The sequence below is a fragment of the Ochotona princeps genome, chromosome 7 (assembly GCF_030435755.1).
Source record: "Ochotona princeps isolate mOchPri1 chromosome 7, mOchPri1.hap1, whole genome shotgun sequence".
Lineage (NCBI taxonomy): Eukaryota > Metazoa > Chordata > Mammalia > Lagomorpha > Ochotonidae > Ochotona > Ochotona princeps.
Window position 1 is genome coordinate 19,619,934 of NC_080838.1, and position 17,784 is coordinate 19,637,717.

Genomic DNA, 17,784 nt, shown 5'->3' on the forward strand with positions numbered 1-17,784 from the left:
GCCCTGGCCGGGCCTGGGCCCTTTGTCCAGGAGCTCTCCATAGGAGAGCTCGAGGACCTGCAACAAGCTAGCTGTTGGCTTGTTTCTTTTTTAACCTGTTTTATTTGTGCCTATTTTGTTTATTTGTTCTCTTCTCTATGTTATTAATTTTGTTCTTCCCTCTTACTTTCAGTTTGTTTTTCGCAGTGTGTATTTCTTTGCCTTAGACACATCCTCATTTCTTCTCAAAATTTTTGAAATTGTTTTGTCACTTATTTTTTATTTCCATCATTTTATTTGTTTACATTTTTAAAGCTTTTAATTTCCATTTCTTATTGTGTTCCATTTTGCATTTTCTGTTTTCTTCTTGAAATTTTCATTTTTGCATTAATTTACTTTTAAGGTTTATCTATTTTTTTCAGATTTACATTTTTTTTTTTAAAAAGAGAAGTGAGGAAGTGTCTAAGGAGAAGATGGAAAGACCTATAATGTCCAGCATAAGGTTATTCTTAACACCTATTTTTACACTATGGTATCTTTTCTCATTATTCATATGTTTGATACCTGTATTGCTGGAATATTTATAAAATCCTTTACAGCATAATGTTATTCTTAACACCTATTTTACACTATGGTATCTTTTCTCATTATTCATATGTTTGATACCTGTATTGCTGGAATATTTTAAAAAATCCTTTACAGCATAATGTTATTCTTAACACCTATTTTGTTCTATGGTGTCTTTTCTCATTATTAATATTTTAGATACCTGTATTGCTGGAATATTAAAAAAATCCTTTACAGCATAATGATATTCTTAACATCTATTTTGCTCTGTTATCTTTTCTCATTTTTCGTATTTTTGACATCTCTCTTGTTGGAATATTTAAAAATGTTTTATCTCTGAGCACTATTTACATAATCAGCATTGTTTATGGACGTTGGCCTTATACTCATCCTAAGTGATGAGTTGGCGTGAGCACTGCTCCACTGAGCAGTGAGTGGGTACCACAATGGAGAAGAAGATCAGCAATGGACTCCAGATCCTCAGCACGACCAGTCGGCACAGGTGCAACGGGCAACACTGGCCCACCGCATAGAAAGCAGCAACCAAGTAGCCATGTAAGTCACCCCAAGAACCAACAAGAATTCCAGTCTCCCAGCTTACAGCAAGTGGGGGTTCAGGCCTTAGGCTCACACACCTGAGTGGAGGGGGTGAGACATCCCTTTAAGGTATAAGAAGCAGAGACTTTGGCCCAGCGGCGTGGCCTAGTGGCTTAAGTCCTGGCCTAGAATGCACTGGGACCCCATATGGGCGCCGGTTCTAATCCAGGCAGCTCCACTTCCCATTTAGCTCCCTGCTTGTGGCCTGGGAAAGCAGTCGAGGACGGCCCAATGCATTGGGACCTTGCACCCAGTTGGGAGACCCGGAAGAGGTTCCTGGTTCCCGGCTTCGGATTGGCGTGCATGGGCCATTGTGGCTCACTTGGGGAGTGAATCATCGGATGGAAGATTTTCCTCTCTATCTCTCCTCCTCTCTGTATATCTGACTTTGTAATAAAATAAATAAATCTTAAAAAAAAAAAAAAAGAAGAAGCAGGGACTTGCTCTCCCAGCATCTCTATGCCTGTCTGGCTCAGCCACCTACTGCTTCAGGACTGCATCTTGCACAGAAACGAAGGGGCCAGCAATAGGGATTGAAGCTAGCATGAACATGTCACTGACTTGGGTCTTACGTTTCTTCAACGTCTACATTCATTTTTGACCCTTTTCCCCAGAATAATCTGCACTTCTCTGGGAATTAGGTTAGGACAGGGAGAGTCTGGTTGCATCAGTAGAGGCACATCAAGGAGATTTCATGATTTTGCAGTTATTCTAAGTTTTTATCTGTATTTGCCTCAGCATCTATTGACTGAAGCACTGCTGACTTTTAAGGGGAAATTCTTTATTGGCCCAATACCTTACAAAGTGTTTTGTACCCTACTTCCTACTCATTATTGCCACCTGAGACTCTCCACTAAAAATCTCTACATAACAAAACCACAGAAATGTTCATGAAACATTGCAACACACGTACATGTCCAAGTGTCCCATAGATCAGAAACCTCCACCTAGCTGACGACCATGAAGATGTCTTAAGTTTATATCATGATGTGCACCTTTCGATAGCTCAGCCGGTAGAGTGGAGGAACGCAGAGTAGAAGTTTATGTCATCGTGATTTCCCAACAGTTTTAGACTCACACAAACTCAGAGGGAGATGCACGTGGAACAGTGTTACCACAAGCCTGCTCTTCTACCTCAAGTTTGTCAGTCTTGTGAAATCAGTGTTCTCTTCTTCCATCAGGAACTATCACATCCTGCGTGGATGGGCATATATCCTCTCCTGATGTTGTTCAACTGCAGAGACTCAAAACCAAATATTCCTCTACAGAAGGATTTTTCTGCTCTCATTGGATTGTCTCCTCATTGGACCTAAGAACACTCAGCCATAAATATGCTTGAAACAACCACATCATACATCTTTACCTGAACACCTAAAGCCACAGAGTAAGTGTCCATGATTCACTGGCTTCCTGAGTGCGTATCTTCACAGGCATGATAGCAAAGAAAGTCAGCGTCTGGTGAAGAGTCAGGCTACATGCAGCACTCTTTGCTAGGCAGCCTGAGCTGGCTGCACCTGCTGGTCAGCTGAAGGCCAAGCTGCGCCAGACCTAAATGTACAAGGAACACCAAGCGTTCTCCTGACGCAGGCATTTCATCTTCTGTGTTCTATCAATTAAATCTCATTTGAGGTGCAATAAAGCTAGATGCTTCAATGTTTCTGTAAAGATCATGTCAGTTGTCCCCTAAGTAGCAACATTGTTTACACCACACTACTGTGACACCTTGGTTGAGAAACAGTGCTGAGTTTGATGTGGTTCAGTTGTGAAGGATCCCAACCAGAACTGGAATCATTGGGTAGCTGGAAGGACCTAACCTGAATGGAGTCATTAATCTGAAGACAAATGCCAGTTAGTGCTAACAGGACCATGCTAGGGAGCGTCTCAGTTACTAGCTTAAACCTTTACAGATCTAGTTCAATTCAGAAAGAACTTCATGATCTTTGAAGTGCAGGATCTGTTTCCTGCTCCATTCCTTCTCTGGCTTCTCCTGGCATGGTGGGTGCCTGCCTGTTATTTCAAGGGCATTCCCAAAGATTTGCCTTCAGAAGATTCCTGAATGGCTCTTCTGGATGACTCCAGTTGACCAGGTTCCTGGGCAAGTGTAGTGCAAACACACACACACACACACACACACACACACACACCTACCACAGGTACAGAACTGAAAGATTTCTTTTTAAAAAAACAATGTTTACATTGGATTACTTGGTGCAGTTGCAAAACAGATATTTTGTGCACTGTGTCCTTATGACCATTTTGTTTGTACTTGGTGAACAACCAATACAAAGTGTTCGGGGGGGGGGGAGAAGCCCACAGAAATTTCCACACGTAAAATTGAAGGAGTTGGTTACTGTCATTTTGATCATGTGCCTTTTATACATCTGCAGCCCTTAAGGAAGACTTTACGGATTGGAGCATGAGCACTTTAAAGTGATTCAAAATTATGGAGGAGCTACAAAGTTTAGAAAGTGCTTCAATGCGTTACCAATCGGAGCAGCAGTGGAACCATTCCAAGGAGCTTGTAAGACCATGCATAGCCTGCTCATCATCAGCCCAGGTGTCGCTCCTGGGCACGTGGGGCTTCCAGCATTCCTGCCCAGAGACTCTCCATCACGAAAAGCAGAGGAGCCACTGCTGAGGAGCCGGGAGAGTTTCGGCAGTGCTGGGAAGCTAAAAAGCAGGCTTCCCGGAAGGGACTGCAAAAAGTCTGTGCAAAGTGAATTTAAGGTGAGTATTCTCATTGAAGCACATTTCCATTTTTGATTCTTGCATAGGATGAGTCTAAAAAGTCCACGCAAGTATTTGTGTATTATTCCCAGAGCCCCCTCAGGCTGAACTGGCACCTGGGTCTGCACTGAATACACACAGAGCTGTGCCAGGAGGCCAGAGCTGTGTGGGAGCATTGGCACTGCCCACATTAGACCAGGGTTCCTGCCATGGCCTTGGCATGAGCAGAGGTGAAGGAGGGAGGAGGTGGGGCTGGCTCTGAAGCCAGATCCGGATTCTCTACCGTTGCTTGGGCAGCCCAGGGTCTGCTGTGCCTGGAGAGGAGCACCTACCACCAGGCCTCCTTCATCTAACTGCAACATGACACCTGATAAGATGCCCATGTTAGATCCTTACATGCTCAGAGAAGTAAACCGGACTCAGAATACAGCTACAGTTTCTCCAGCCATCTCCCCCACACATCCTGAATAAGGCTTCCTTTGAGGCCTCTTTGTACCGCTCACTTCAATACAGGAGTTTTGCTTTGTTTCATTTTGTTTTGTTTCGTTTTTTTAAGATATTGGGCCAGCTGATGGAGACTGGAAACATCAATCCTGAACAGGTTATGACATCTTTTGAGCATATGAAGAAATCTGGGGACTATTCTGTTACAGTTGTAGAAGGTGTGACTATTGGACCGATTGTTGCTACGACAACCCTGAGACTAGAACTTACATTCATCCATTCCTGTGCTGAGAGGTAGAGTAGAAGATGTTGTGCTTCATGATGAATGCAGAGGGAAGCAGCTCTTCAAACTGCTAGTAACAACCCTGACATTGCTATTCAAGAAACGAAACTGTTCCAAGATTAGCCTTGAATGTCTACCACGACATGTTGATTTCCAGAAAAGGCGACTATGCAGTATCTGAAGAAAACCACATGTAAAAAGTTTGGATATGCAGTATCTGAAGAAAATTATATGCATGGTAGTTTTCTGAAGTAAAAATGTTATGGGAAGAGAACTGACACAAGTATCAATACTACAAAATGTACTCTTCGCTGAGAAAACATTGTTGCTGCAAGCCTGGGACCCCCATAAATACCGGACTGACATTTAGAAGATAGAATGTGTGTTATATATATAATATACAAGTACAGTATAACGACATTTAGAAGATAGAATGTGTTGTATATATAATATACAAGTACAGTATAACGACATTTAGAAGATTACTTTGGAATGGGGTGGGCATACTGATTGAGTTCAGACTACAAATGAAAATTGTAAGTGTGATGATTTTACCAAAGCAATATACTTTTAACTTGAATCTTGTCTTCCATTGTATTTTTTGAAGTCTGGCTTCATTTCATAGTAGTCAAACTGGTAATAAGTTCATCAGTGTCTGCTATCTGTACTGCTCGCCTCCCAAAGAGCTTGTGTCACTAGCCAAGTTGCCGCAAGGGCTGCAGGTAAGCTGACTCGAGTCCAGGAACCAGGAGCTTCTTCCAGGTCTCCCAGGTGGGCACATTTTCCCAAGGCTTTTGGGCCATCCTCTACGGTAGCAGGAAGGAAGTGGAGCAGTCGGATACAAGGCAATACACATGTGGGATCCCGGTGGTAGCAAAGAAGAATTTTAGCCATGTATACAGCAACACGCCTCACCAAAACTGCTTCAGAGACTGGATGGGAAGCGGGACTGCTAGAATTAGAACTAGCACCCAGTTTAGATCCCAGAGCATACCAGCAAGGACCTTAGCCGCTGGCTACCACGCCTGCTCTGAAACATTTACTTTATTAAGTGAATCTAATAAAGCTCCTATACTCACCATCCTAACTGAGGAACAGAGCACACTCTAGAATGTTGGCTATTCTTCCTGGAAACCACACAGCCACTGGACTCTGAGGACTCACAGCCTCTGCTCAGCATCACCAGGTCATGTCATAACATATAGACAGAGTCCAGGAAAGAGGAAAGCTCAGAACCAAAACTGTGGTTTCTGGTGAATGCAAATGCGTCCCACCATCATACAGTAAAAAAGACCTAACTGAACCATCCTACATCACAAACCAGCTACACAGCATATTCCACTTCTCACAAATATTAAATTAGATGTGTGTATACTTTCCACATAACTTTGGTGTAGCCAATTTGGACTTTACATTTACATGTTGTTCCACTGGGCTATATCACTGGCATTTTTCCCTTACCTCCACTTGGCCACACCTACATTGGCTAAATGCTTTGCCATCCCGACACTTCCTAAAATCATATCAAGAACCTTTGCCCTCCCCCAACATGCTTCAGTAATGACTGCCTAACTCAGAGGCTGCCATTCTCCTGGCTACAGAGAATCCAGAAGGCAAACCATGGGGTTCTTGTCCAAAGAGCTAGATCTAAGTGATATGTAGATATTCAGTATCTGAAATTGTTTAGGTATTTTCCTTTGTTTCTGTCAAATAATTTAACATACCTGGTCCCCAGTAAACTTGACACATTCGCTTTATTTTCAAACACATTCTTCATTTAATACACACACACACACACACACACACACACACACATATATATATATATGTAAAGTGTGTATAAGAGGGAAAGATCTTCAATCTGAAATTGATTCAGCAAGTGGCCAGGACTGAGTCATGCAGGAGCCAGGGGCTTCACCTGGGTCTCCAACGTTGGTGGAAGTGGCCCAAGCACTTGGACCATCACCTACTGCTTTTGCCCGGCCCATTAGCAGCCAGCTGTACTGAAAGAAGAGCAGCTGGGACTTCAACCCATAAAGGGTTCAGATGTCACAGGCGGAAGCTTTACCTGCTGGGCCTCAGAGAATCCAGCTTTTGCTTTTAGTTTCCTGTGGGAGATTTTGTAATTCCTGATTAAGAGTTTACTTTTAGAGGGCCCGGCCGTGTGGCCTAGTGGCTAAAGTCCTTGCCTTGAACACCTGGGATCCCATATGAGCGCCGGTTCTAATCCAGGAAGCTCCACTTCCCATCCAGCTCCCTGCCTGTGGCCTGAGAAAGCAGTCGAGGACTGCCCAATGCATTGGGACCTTGCACCCACGTGGGAGACCCGGAAGAGGTTCCTGGTTCCCGGCTTCGGATCAGTGTGCACGGGCCGTTGTGGCTCACTTGGGGAGTAAATCATCGGACGGAAGATCTTTCTCTCTGTCTCTCCTTCTCTCTGTATATCTGACTTTGTAATAAAATAAATAAATCCTAAAAACAAAAAAGAGTTCACTTTTAGAGCCTGACACAATTGTCTGCTGGTCCAGTTTCTTGTGTTGGAAGTCCTGGGATGCCATGTGGGTGCAACTTCATGTTGCAGTGACCCCGTTTCCCATCCAGCTCCTTACTTGTGGCCTGGGGAAACAGTGGAGGACAGCCAAAGGCTTTGGGACCCTGCATCAACATGGGAGACCAACAGGAAGATCTTGGCTCCTGGCTTCAGATCAGCTCAGTTCCAGCCATTGTGGCCTTTTGGGGAGTGAATCAGCAGACACAGGATCTTCATCTCTGTATCTCTTCCTCTCTGTATGTTTGACTCTCCAATTAAAAATACAAATAAATGTTTTTAAAAAATAGTTTACTTGGAGACAGGCTTCCACACACACACTATTTTGAAAATCTGTGCCATGCAACACCAGTAGTCATCAGGGAAATGTTAGTGAAAATGACAATGAAATGCTACTTCATATGCACAAAATGGCTAAAAGGAGAAGATCTCAGGCATGGTGCAATGGCTGATTGGCTAACTCCTTGCCTTGCATGCTCCAGAATGCCATACAGGCACCAGTTCATGTCCCAGCTGCTCCACTTCCCATCCAGCTCTCTGTTTATGGCCTGGGACAACAGCAGAGGATGGCCCAAACCCTTGGGGCCATGTGCCTGCATGGGAGGCCTGGAAGAGGCTTCTGGCTCCTGGCTTCTGATCTGCTCAGCACAGACACTGCAGTCACTCGGGGAGAGGACCAATAGATAAAAGATCTTCCAGTCTATCGTTCTCTCTGTAAACCTCCATCTCCTGTAAAAGTACATAAATATTAGAAAAATAAATAAATATAAAGGAGAGCATCTAACAAAACCAAGTGCTGATAATAATAGACAGAAATTGGAACTGTCACACTTTGTGGTGTAGCTAATTTAAAAATGATAGACCCCATCTACAAAATGTTCCAGTCAGATCATTTGTTAAACATCTGTCACTTAAGGGCATGACATGATATTCTAGTGGCTAAAATCTCATTTGATTATGACTAGGATCCCAGAAATGTGCCAGCCAGCTGCCCACGTGTGATCTAGTGAACAGTAGAAGATGGTCCAAATCTCTGCATGGGAAACTCTGAAAAAGCTCCTGGCTCCTGGCTTCAGTTTGGCTTAGGCAATGTGACTGCTTGGGAAGTAAACCAGCAGGGGAAAGATCTTTCTCTTTGTATGCTTTAACAAATAAATTTGAAAATTTTTTAAAAAGTTATTTCTTTGAAGATCCTACGAGATAGCCGAACAGCTAAAATCCTCGCCTTGTATGCTCCGGGATCCATATGAACATCTGTCCTAGTCCTGCTGGCTCCGCTTCCCACCAGGCTCCCTGCTTGCAGCCTGGGAAAGCAGTTGAGGACGGCTCCAAGCCTTGGGACAATGCACAGATTAAGGGAGCCAGAAGAGTCCCAGACTCCTGGCTTTGGATTGGCTCAGCTCTGGCCATTCGGCCACTTGGGCCATGAAGCATGGCAGGGAAGATCTTCCTTTCTGTCTCTCCTCCTCTCTATATATCTGACTTTATCATAAAAATAAATACATGTTTTCCAAAAAGATCTTTGTTTGAAAGCCAGGGTGACCAGCAAAAGAAGAGAGACAGAGACCATTCATCCACTGGTTCACTCCAAAAATAACTACAATGGCTGCAGCTGTATTGGTCTAAAATCAGGAGTTAGGAGCTGGAACCAGCACCCATATGCGATGCCAGTACCACAGGAAACAGCTTTGCCTGCTATGTCACAGCACTGGTACCCCTAGTAGATTCTTATAAGCCTGTATACTTACACTACAACCCTGCAAGTCTGCATTTATATGCATTTATCTGTGCAAGGAAGAGAAAAACATATGTTCAGAAAGTTGGGTAACTAGAGCAGCTTCATCTATGTCTCAGAAAGGACAGCTGTGGAATCTCTCAGGAACTGGATTTTTAAATCACTGGTGTACTTGTGCAATGGATTTGTATTTTGCAACAAGAGGGCTGGTGTTAAGGGTAAGCCTCTGCCTGCAATGGCAACATCCCATGTGAGTACTCCTTCAAACCTTTGCCTTGCCCCTTCCAATCCAACTCCCTACGGATATATCTGGCAAGGCAACAGGAGATGGCTCCAGTGCCTGGACCCCTGTGACCTCATGGGAGACTTGGATGGTGGAGATCCCGCTCTTGTGTTGGGTTGGTGCAAATGGAGTCATCTTGGCCAAGTGGAGAGTGAAACAACAGATGGAAGATTCTGCCTCCTCCCTGCCTCCTAACCCTGTGTGTGTGTGTGTGTAGGTGTGTGTGTGTGTGTGTGTGTGTTTTCATTCTGCCTTTCAAATAAAGAAATGAATCTTTTCAAAAACATTTACATGGGAAGGATACAAACGGCTGATTGATGAAGACTAGATGCACCTTTTTGGTAAAGGTGGCATTTTGCATACATCTATTTATATTTGAAAGGCAAAGTGACAGCAAGCAAGGGGAGAAGAGGGAGAGAAAAATCAATCCTCCATCCACTGCTTCCTACTCTCCCAATGCCTACGTCAGCCGGGGTTGGGCTGGGAAACAACCTGGAGCCCAGAATGCCATGTGTGCCCTTGACTTTGGTAGCAGGGACCCAGGGACTCATACCATCAGCTACTGCCTTTCTCACTGCAATAGCAGGCAGCAGAATAAGAAACACAACAACCAGAACTCACACAAAATGCCACTATGGCATGCGGCCCTTCAGATCCCCTCAGCCCCGGCCATGGTGGCCACTTGGGCAATGAACCAGCAGATGGAACACCTTTCTCTCTGCATCTCCTTCTCTGTGAATCTGACATGCCAAGAAAAATCAGTAAATCTACATAAAAATAAATAAAGCATAGTAACCAAAACCACATGGCACTAGCATGACCAATGGAACAGAACACATACCCACCAATTCAGCTATGTGCACACAACTGGTTGCTTTCTGACAAAAGTACTTAGACCATATATCTGAAAAAACAAACGAACAAACAAACAAGTATGACTCTCTATCCCTAACTTCAGAGAACCCTTGTGGGGGTCCTTTGATTCAAGCAGAAGGTTTCTTGAGAAAATCCCTCACAACTGTCTCCAGCTGTGATTGGACCATGTCCTGCTCTGACATCACACAGAACCATTGACAGGTCACAATTCCAAAGCCCTATATAAAGCCCTGGCCAGGCCTGGGCCCTTTGTCCAGCAGCTCTCCATAGGAGAGCTCGAGGACCTGCAACAAGCTAGCTGTTGGCTTGTTTCTTTTTTAACCTGTTTTATTTGTGCCTATTTTGTTTATTTGTTCTCTTCTCTATGTTATTAATTTTGTTATTCCCTCTTACTTTCAGTTTGTTTTTCGCAGTGTGTATTTCTTTGCCTTAGACACATCCTCATTCCTTCTCAAAATGTTTGAAATTCTGTTTTGTCACTTATTTTTTATTTCCATTATTTTATTTGTTTACATTTTTAAAACTTTTAATTTCCATTTCTTATTGTGTTCCATTTTGCATTTTCTGTTTTCTTCTTGAAATTTTCATTTTTGCATTAATTTACTTTTAAGGTTTATCTATTTTTTTCAGATTTACATTTTTTTTTTAAAAAAGAGAAGTGAGGAAGTGTCTAAGGAGAAGATGGAAAGACCTATAATGTCCAGCATAAGGTTATTCTTAGCACCTATTTTACACTATGGTATCTTTTCTCATTATTCATATGTTTGATACCTTTATCGCTGGATAATTTAAACAATCCTTTACAGCATAATGTTATTCTTAACACCTATTTTGTTCTATGGTGTCTTTTCTCATTATTAATATTTTAGATACCTGTATTGCTGGAATATTTAAAAAATCCTTTACAGTATAATGATATTCTTAACATCTATTTTGCTCTATGTTATCTTTTCTCATTTTTCGTATTTTTGATATCTCTCTTGTTGGAATATTTAAAAATGTTTTATCTCTGAGCACTATTTACATCATAAGCATTGTTTATGGACGTTGGCCTTATACTCATCCTAAGTGATGAGTTGGCGTGAGCACTGCTCCACTGAGCAATGAGTGGGTACCACAATGGAGAAGAAGATCAGCAATGGACTCCAGATCCTCAGCACGACCAGTCGGCACAGGTGCAACGGGCAACACTGGCCCACCGCATAGAAAGCAGCAACCAAGTAGCCATGTAAGTCACCCCAAGAACCAACAAGAATTCCAGTCTCCCAGCTTACGGCAAGTGGGGGTTCAGGGCTTAGGCTCACACACCTGAGTGGAGGGGGTGAGACATCCCTTTAAGGTATAAGAAGCAGAGACTTTGGCCCAGCGGCGTGGCCTAGTGGCTTAAGTCCTGGCCTAGAACGCACTGGGACCCCATATGGGTGCCGGTTCTAATCCAGGCAGTTCCACTTCCCATTTAGGTCCCTGCTTGTGGCCTGGGAAAGCAGTCGAGGACGGCCCAATGCATACGGACCTTGCACCCAGTTGGGAGACCCGGAAGAGGTTCCTGGTTTCCGGCTTCGGATTGGCGTGCATGGGCCATTGTGGCTCACTTGGGGAGTGAATCATCGGATGGAAGATTTTCCTCTCTATCTCTCCTCCTCTCTGTATATCTGACTTTGTAATAAAATAAATAAATCTTAAAAAAAAAAAAAAAAGAAGCAGGGACTTGCTCTCCCAGCATCTCTATGCCTGTCTGGCTCAGCCACCTACTGCTTCAGGACTGCATCTTGCACAGAAACGAAGGGGCCAGCAATAGGGATTGAAGCTAGCATGAACATGTCACTGACTTGGGTCTTACATTTCTTCAACGTCTACATTCATTTTTGACCCTTTTCCCCAGAAAAATCTGCGCTTCTCTGGGAATTAGGTTAGGACAGGGAGAGTCTGGTTGCATCAGTAGAGGCACATCAAGGAGATTTCATGATTTTGCAGTTATTCTAAGTTTTTATCTGTATTTGCCTCAGCATCTATTGACTGAAGCACTGCTGACTTTTAAGGGGAAATTCTTTATTGGCCCAATACCTTACAAAGTGTTTTGTACCCTACTTCCTACTCATTATTGCCACCTGAGACTCTCCACTAAAAATCTCTACATAACAAAACCACAGAAATGTTCATGAAACATTGCAACACACGTACATGTCCAAGTGTCCCATAGATCAGAAACCTCCACCTAGCTGACGACCATGAAGATGTCTTAAGTTTATATCATGATGTGCACCCTTCGACAGCTCAGCCGGTAGAGTGGAGGAACGCAGAGTAGAAGTTTATGTCATCGTGATTTCCGAACAGTTTTAGACTCACACAAACTCAGAGGGAGATGCACGTGGAACAGTGTTACCACAAGCCTGCTCTTCTACCTCAAGTTTGTCAGTCTTGTGAAATCAGTGTTCTCTTCTTCCATCAGGAACTATCACATCCTGCGTGGATGGGCATGTATCCTCTCCTGATGTTGTTCAACTGCAGAGACTCAAAACCAAATATTCCTCTACAGAAGGATTTTTCTGCTCTCATTGGATTGTCTCCTCATTGGACCTAAGAACACTCAGCCATAAATATGCTTGAAACAACCACATCATACATCTTTACCTGAACACCTAAAGCCACAGAGTAAGTGTCCATGATTCACTGGCTTCCTGAGTGCGTTTCTTCACAGGCATGATAGCAAAGAAAGTCAGCGTCTGGTGAAGAGTCAGGCTACATGCAGCACTCTTTGCTAGGCAGCCTGAGCTGGCTGCACCTGCTGGTCAGCTGAAGGCCAAGCTGCGCCAGACCTAAATGTACAAGGAACGCCAAGCGTTCTCCTGACGCAGGCATTTCATCTTCTGTGTTCTATCAATTAAATCTCATTTGAGGTGCAATAAAGCTAGATGCTTCAATGTTTCTGTAAAGATCATGTCAGTTGTCCCCTAAGTAGCAACATTGTTTACACCACACTACTGTGACACCTTGGTTGAGAAACAGTGCTGAGTTTGATGTGGTTCAGTTGTGAAGGATCCCAACCAGAACTGGAATCATTGGGTAGCTGGAAGGACCTAAGTCATTAATCTGAAGACAAATGCCGGTTAGTGCTAACAGGACCATGCTAGGGAGCGTCTCAGTTACTAGCTTAAACCTTTACAGATCTAGTTCAATTCAGAAAGAACTTCATGATCTTTGAAGTGCAGGATCTGTTTCCTGCTCCATTCCTTCTCTGGCTTCTCCTGGCATGGTGGGTGCCTGCCTGCTATTTCAAGGGCATTCCCAAAGATTTGCCTTCAGAAGATTCCTGAATGGCTCTTCTGGATGACTCCAGTTGACCAGGTTCCTGGGCAAGTGTAGTGCAAACACACACACACACACACACACACACACCTACCACAGGTACAGAACTGAAAGATTTCTTTTTAAAAAAACAATGTTTACATTGGATTACTTGGTGCAGTTGCAAAACAGATATTTTGTGCACTGTGTCCTTATGACCATTTTGTTTGTACTTGGTGAACAACCAATACAAAGTGTTCGGGGGGGAGAAGCCCACAGAAATTTCCACACGTAAAATTGAAGGAGTTGGTTACTGTCATTTTGATCATGTGCCTTTTATACATCTGCAGCCCTTAAGGAAGACTTTACGGATTGGAGCATGAGCACTTTAAAGTGATTCAAAATTATGGAGGAGCTACAAAGTTTAGAAAGTGCTTCAATGTGTTACCAATCGGAGCAGCAGTGGAACCATTCCAAGGAGCTTGTAAGACCATGCATAGCCTGCTCATCATCAGCCCAGGTGTCGCTGCTGGGCACGTGGGGCTTCCAGCATTCCTGCCCAGAGACTCTCCATCACGAAAAGCAGAGGAGCCACTGCTGAGGAGCCGGGAGAGTTTCGGCAGTGCTGGGAAGCTAAAAAGCAGGCTTCCCGGAAGGGACTGCAAAAAGTCTGTGCAAAGTGAATTTAAGGTGAGTATTCTCATTGAAGCACATTTCCATTTTGATTCTTGCATAGGATGAGTCTAAAAACTCCACGCAAGTATTTGTGTATTATTCCCAGAGCCCCCTCAGGCCGAACTGGCACCTGGGTCTGCACTGAATACACACAGAGCTGTGCCAGGAGGCCAGAGCTGTGTGGGAGCATTGGCACTGCCCACATTAGACCAGGGTTCCTGCCATGGCTTTGGCATGAGCAGAGGTGAAGGAGGGAGGAGGTGGGGCTGGCTCTGAAGCCAGATCCGGATTCTCTACCGTTGCTTGGGCAGCCCAGGGTCTGCTGTGCCTGGAGAGGAGCACCTGCCACCAGGCCTCCTTCATCTAACTGCAACATGACACCTGATAAGATGCCCATGTTAGATCCTTACATGCTCAGAGAAGTAAACCGGACTCAGAATACAGCTACAGTTTCTCCAGCCATCTCCCCCACACATCCTGAATAAGGCTTCCTTTGAGGCCTCTTTGTACCGCTCACTTCAATACAGGAGTTTTGCTTTGTTTCATTTTGTTTTGTTTCGTTTTTTAAGATATTGGGCCAGCTGATGGAGACTGGAAACATCAATCCTGAACAGGTTATGACATCTTTTGAGCATATGAAGAAATCTGGGGACTATTCTGTTACAGTTGTAGAAGGTGTGACTATTGGACCGATTGTTGCTACGACAACCCTGAGACTAGAACTTACATTCATCCATTCCTGTGCTGAGAGGTAGAGTAGAAGATGTTGTGCTTCATGATGAATGCAGAGGGAAGCAGCTCTTCAAACTGCTAGTAACAACCCTGACATTGCTATTCAAGAAACGAAACTGTTCCAAGATTAGCCTTGAATGTCTACCACGACATGTTGATTTCCAGAAAAGGCGACTATGCAGTATCTGAAGAAAACCACATGTAAAAAGTTTGGATATGCAGTATCTGAAGAAAATTATATGCATGGTAGTTTTCTGAAGTAAAAATGTTATGGGAAGAGAACTGACACAAGTATCAATACTACAAAATGTACTCTTCGCTGAGAAAACATTGTTGCTGCAAGCCTGGGACCCCCATAAATACCGGACTGACATTTAGAAGATAGAATGTGTGTTATATATATAATATACAAGTACAGTATAACGACATTTAGAAGATAGAATGTGTTGTATATATAATATACAAGTACAGTATAACGACATTTAGAAGATTACTTTGGAATGGGGTGGGCATACTGATTGAGTTCAGACTACAAATGAAAATTGTAAGTGTGATGATTTTACCAAAGCAATATACTTTTAACTTGAATCTTGTCTTCCATTGTATTTTTTGAAGTCTGGCTTCATTTCATAGTAGTCAAACTGGTAATAAGTTCATCAGTGTCTGCTATCTGTACTGCTCGCCTCCCAAAGAGCTTGTGTCACTAGCCAAGTTGCCGCAAGGGCTGCAGGTAAGCTGACTCGAGTCCAGGAACCAGGAGCTTCTTCCAGGTCTCCCAGGTGGGCACATTTTCCCAAGGCTTTTGGGCCATCCTCTACGGTAGCAGGAAGGAAGTGGAGCAGTCGGATACAAGGCAATACACATGTGGGATCCCGGTGGTAGCAAAGAAGAATTTTAGCCATGTATACAGCAACACGCCTCACCAAAACTGCTTCAGAGACTGGATGGGAAGCGGGACTGCTAGAATTAGAACTAGCACCCAGTTTAGATCCCAGAGCATACCAGCAAGGACCTTAGCCGCTGGCTACCACGCCTGCTCTGAAACATTTACTTTATTAAGTGAATCTAATAAAGCTCCTATACTCACCATCCTAACTGAGGAACAGAGCACACTCTAGAATGTTGGCTATTCTTCCTGGAAACCACACAGCCACTGGACTCTGAGGACTCACAGCCTCTGCTCAGCATCACCAGGTCATGTCATAACATATAGACAGAGTCCAGGAAAGAGGAAAGCTCAGAACCAAAACTGTGGTTTCTGGTGAATGCAAATGCGTCCCACCATCATACAGTAAAAAAGACCTAACTGAACCATCCTACATCACAAACCAGCTACACAGCATATTCCACTTCTCACAAATATTAAATTAGATGTGTGTATACTTTCCACATAACTTTGGTGTAGCCAATTTGGACTTTACATTTACATGTTGTTCCACTGGGCTATATCACTGGCATTTTTCCCTTACCTCCACTTGGCCACACCTACATTGGCTAAATGCTTTGCCATCCCGACACTTCCTAAAATCATATCAAGAACCTTTGCCCTCCCCCAACATGCTTCAGTAATGACTGCCTAACTCAGAGGCTGCCATTCTCCTGGCTACAGAGAATCCAGAAGGCAAACCATGGGGTTCTTGTCCAAAGAGCTAGATCTAAGTGATATGTAGATATTCAGTATCTGAAATTGTTTAGGTATTTTCCTTTGTTTCTGTCAAATAATTTAACATACCTGGTCCCCAGTAAACTTGACACATTCGCTTTATTTTCAAACACATTCTTCATTTAATACACACACACACACACACACACACACACACACATATATATATATATGTAAAGTGTGTATAAGAGGGAAAGATCTTCAATCTGAAATTGATTCAGCAAGTGGCCAGGACTGAGTCATGCAGGAGCCAGGGGCTTCACCTGGGTCTCCAACGTTGGTGGAAGTGGCCCAAGCACTTGGACCATCACCTACTGCTTTTGCCCGGCCCATTAGCAGCCAGCTGTACTGAAAGAAGAGCAGCTGGGACTTCAACCCATAAAGGGTTCAGATGTCACAGGCGGAAGCTTTACCTGCTGGGCCTCAGAGAATCCAGCTTTTGCTTTTAGTTTCCTGTGGGAGATTTTGTAATTCCTGATTAAGAGTTTACTTTTAGAGGGCCCGGCCGTGTGGCCTAGTGGCTAAAGTCCTTGCCTTGAACACCTGGGATCCCATATGAGCGCCGGTTCTAATCCAGGAAGCTCCACTTCCCATCCAGCTCCCTGCCTGTGGCCTGAGAAAGCAGTCGAGGACTGCCCAATGCATTGGGACCTTGCACCCACGTGGGAGACCCGGAAGAGGTTCCTGGTTCCCGGCTTCGGATCAGTGTGCACGGGCCGTTGTGGCTCACTTGGGGAGTAAATCATCGGACGGAAGATCTTTCTCTCTGTCTCTCCTTCTCTCTGTATATCTGACTTTGTAATAAAATAAATAAATCCTAAAAACAAAAAAGAGTTCACTTTTAGAGCCTGACACAATTGTCTGCTGGTCCAGTTTCTTGTGTTGGAAGTCCTGGGATGCCATGTGGGTGCAACTTCATGTTGCAGTGACCCCGTTTCCCATCCAGCTCCTTACTTGTGGCCTGGGGAAACAGTGGAGGACAGCCAAAGGCTTTGGGACCCTGCATCAACATGGGAGACCAACAGGAAGATCTTGGCTCCTGGCTTCAGATCAGCTCAGTTCCAGCCATTGTGGCCTTTTGGGGAGTGAATCAGCAGACACAGGATCTTCATCTCTGTATCTCTTCCTCTCTGTATGTTTGACTCTCCAATTAAAAATACAAATAAATGTTTTTAAAAAATAGTTTACTTGGAGACAGGCTTCCACACACACACTATTTTGAAAATCTGTGCCATGCAACACCAGTAGTCATCAGGGAAATGTTAGTGAAAATGACAATGAAATGCTACTTCATATGCACAAAATGGCTAAAAGGAGAAGATCTCAGGCATGGTGCAATGGCTGATTGGCTAACTCCTTGCCTTGCATGCTCCAGAATGCCATACAGGCA

General features: G+C 43.9%; 2 long non-coding RNA genes across 2 annotated transcripts; both read left to right on the forward strand.

Annotated features, from left to right (window-relative positions):
- Window positions 1-861: 861 nt before the first annotated feature.
- On the forward strand, window positions 862-3,600 carry LOC131480750 (uncharacterized). The gene is made up of 3 exons (XR_009245780.1): window positions 862-1,101; window positions 2,325-2,527; window positions 3,531-3,600. It is a non-coding gene; the product is annotated as an uncharacterized LOC131480750 (long non-coding RNA).
- A 7,446-nt stretch (window positions 3,601-11,046) lies between these two features.
- On the forward strand, window positions 11,047-13,739 carry LOC131480751 (uncharacterized). Its single transcript, XR_009245781.1, has 3 exons — window positions 11,047-11,267; window positions 12,489-12,691; window positions 13,675-13,739. It is a non-coding gene; the product is annotated as an uncharacterized LOC131480751 (long non-coding RNA).
- Window positions 13,740-17,784: the final 4,045 nt, after the last annotated feature.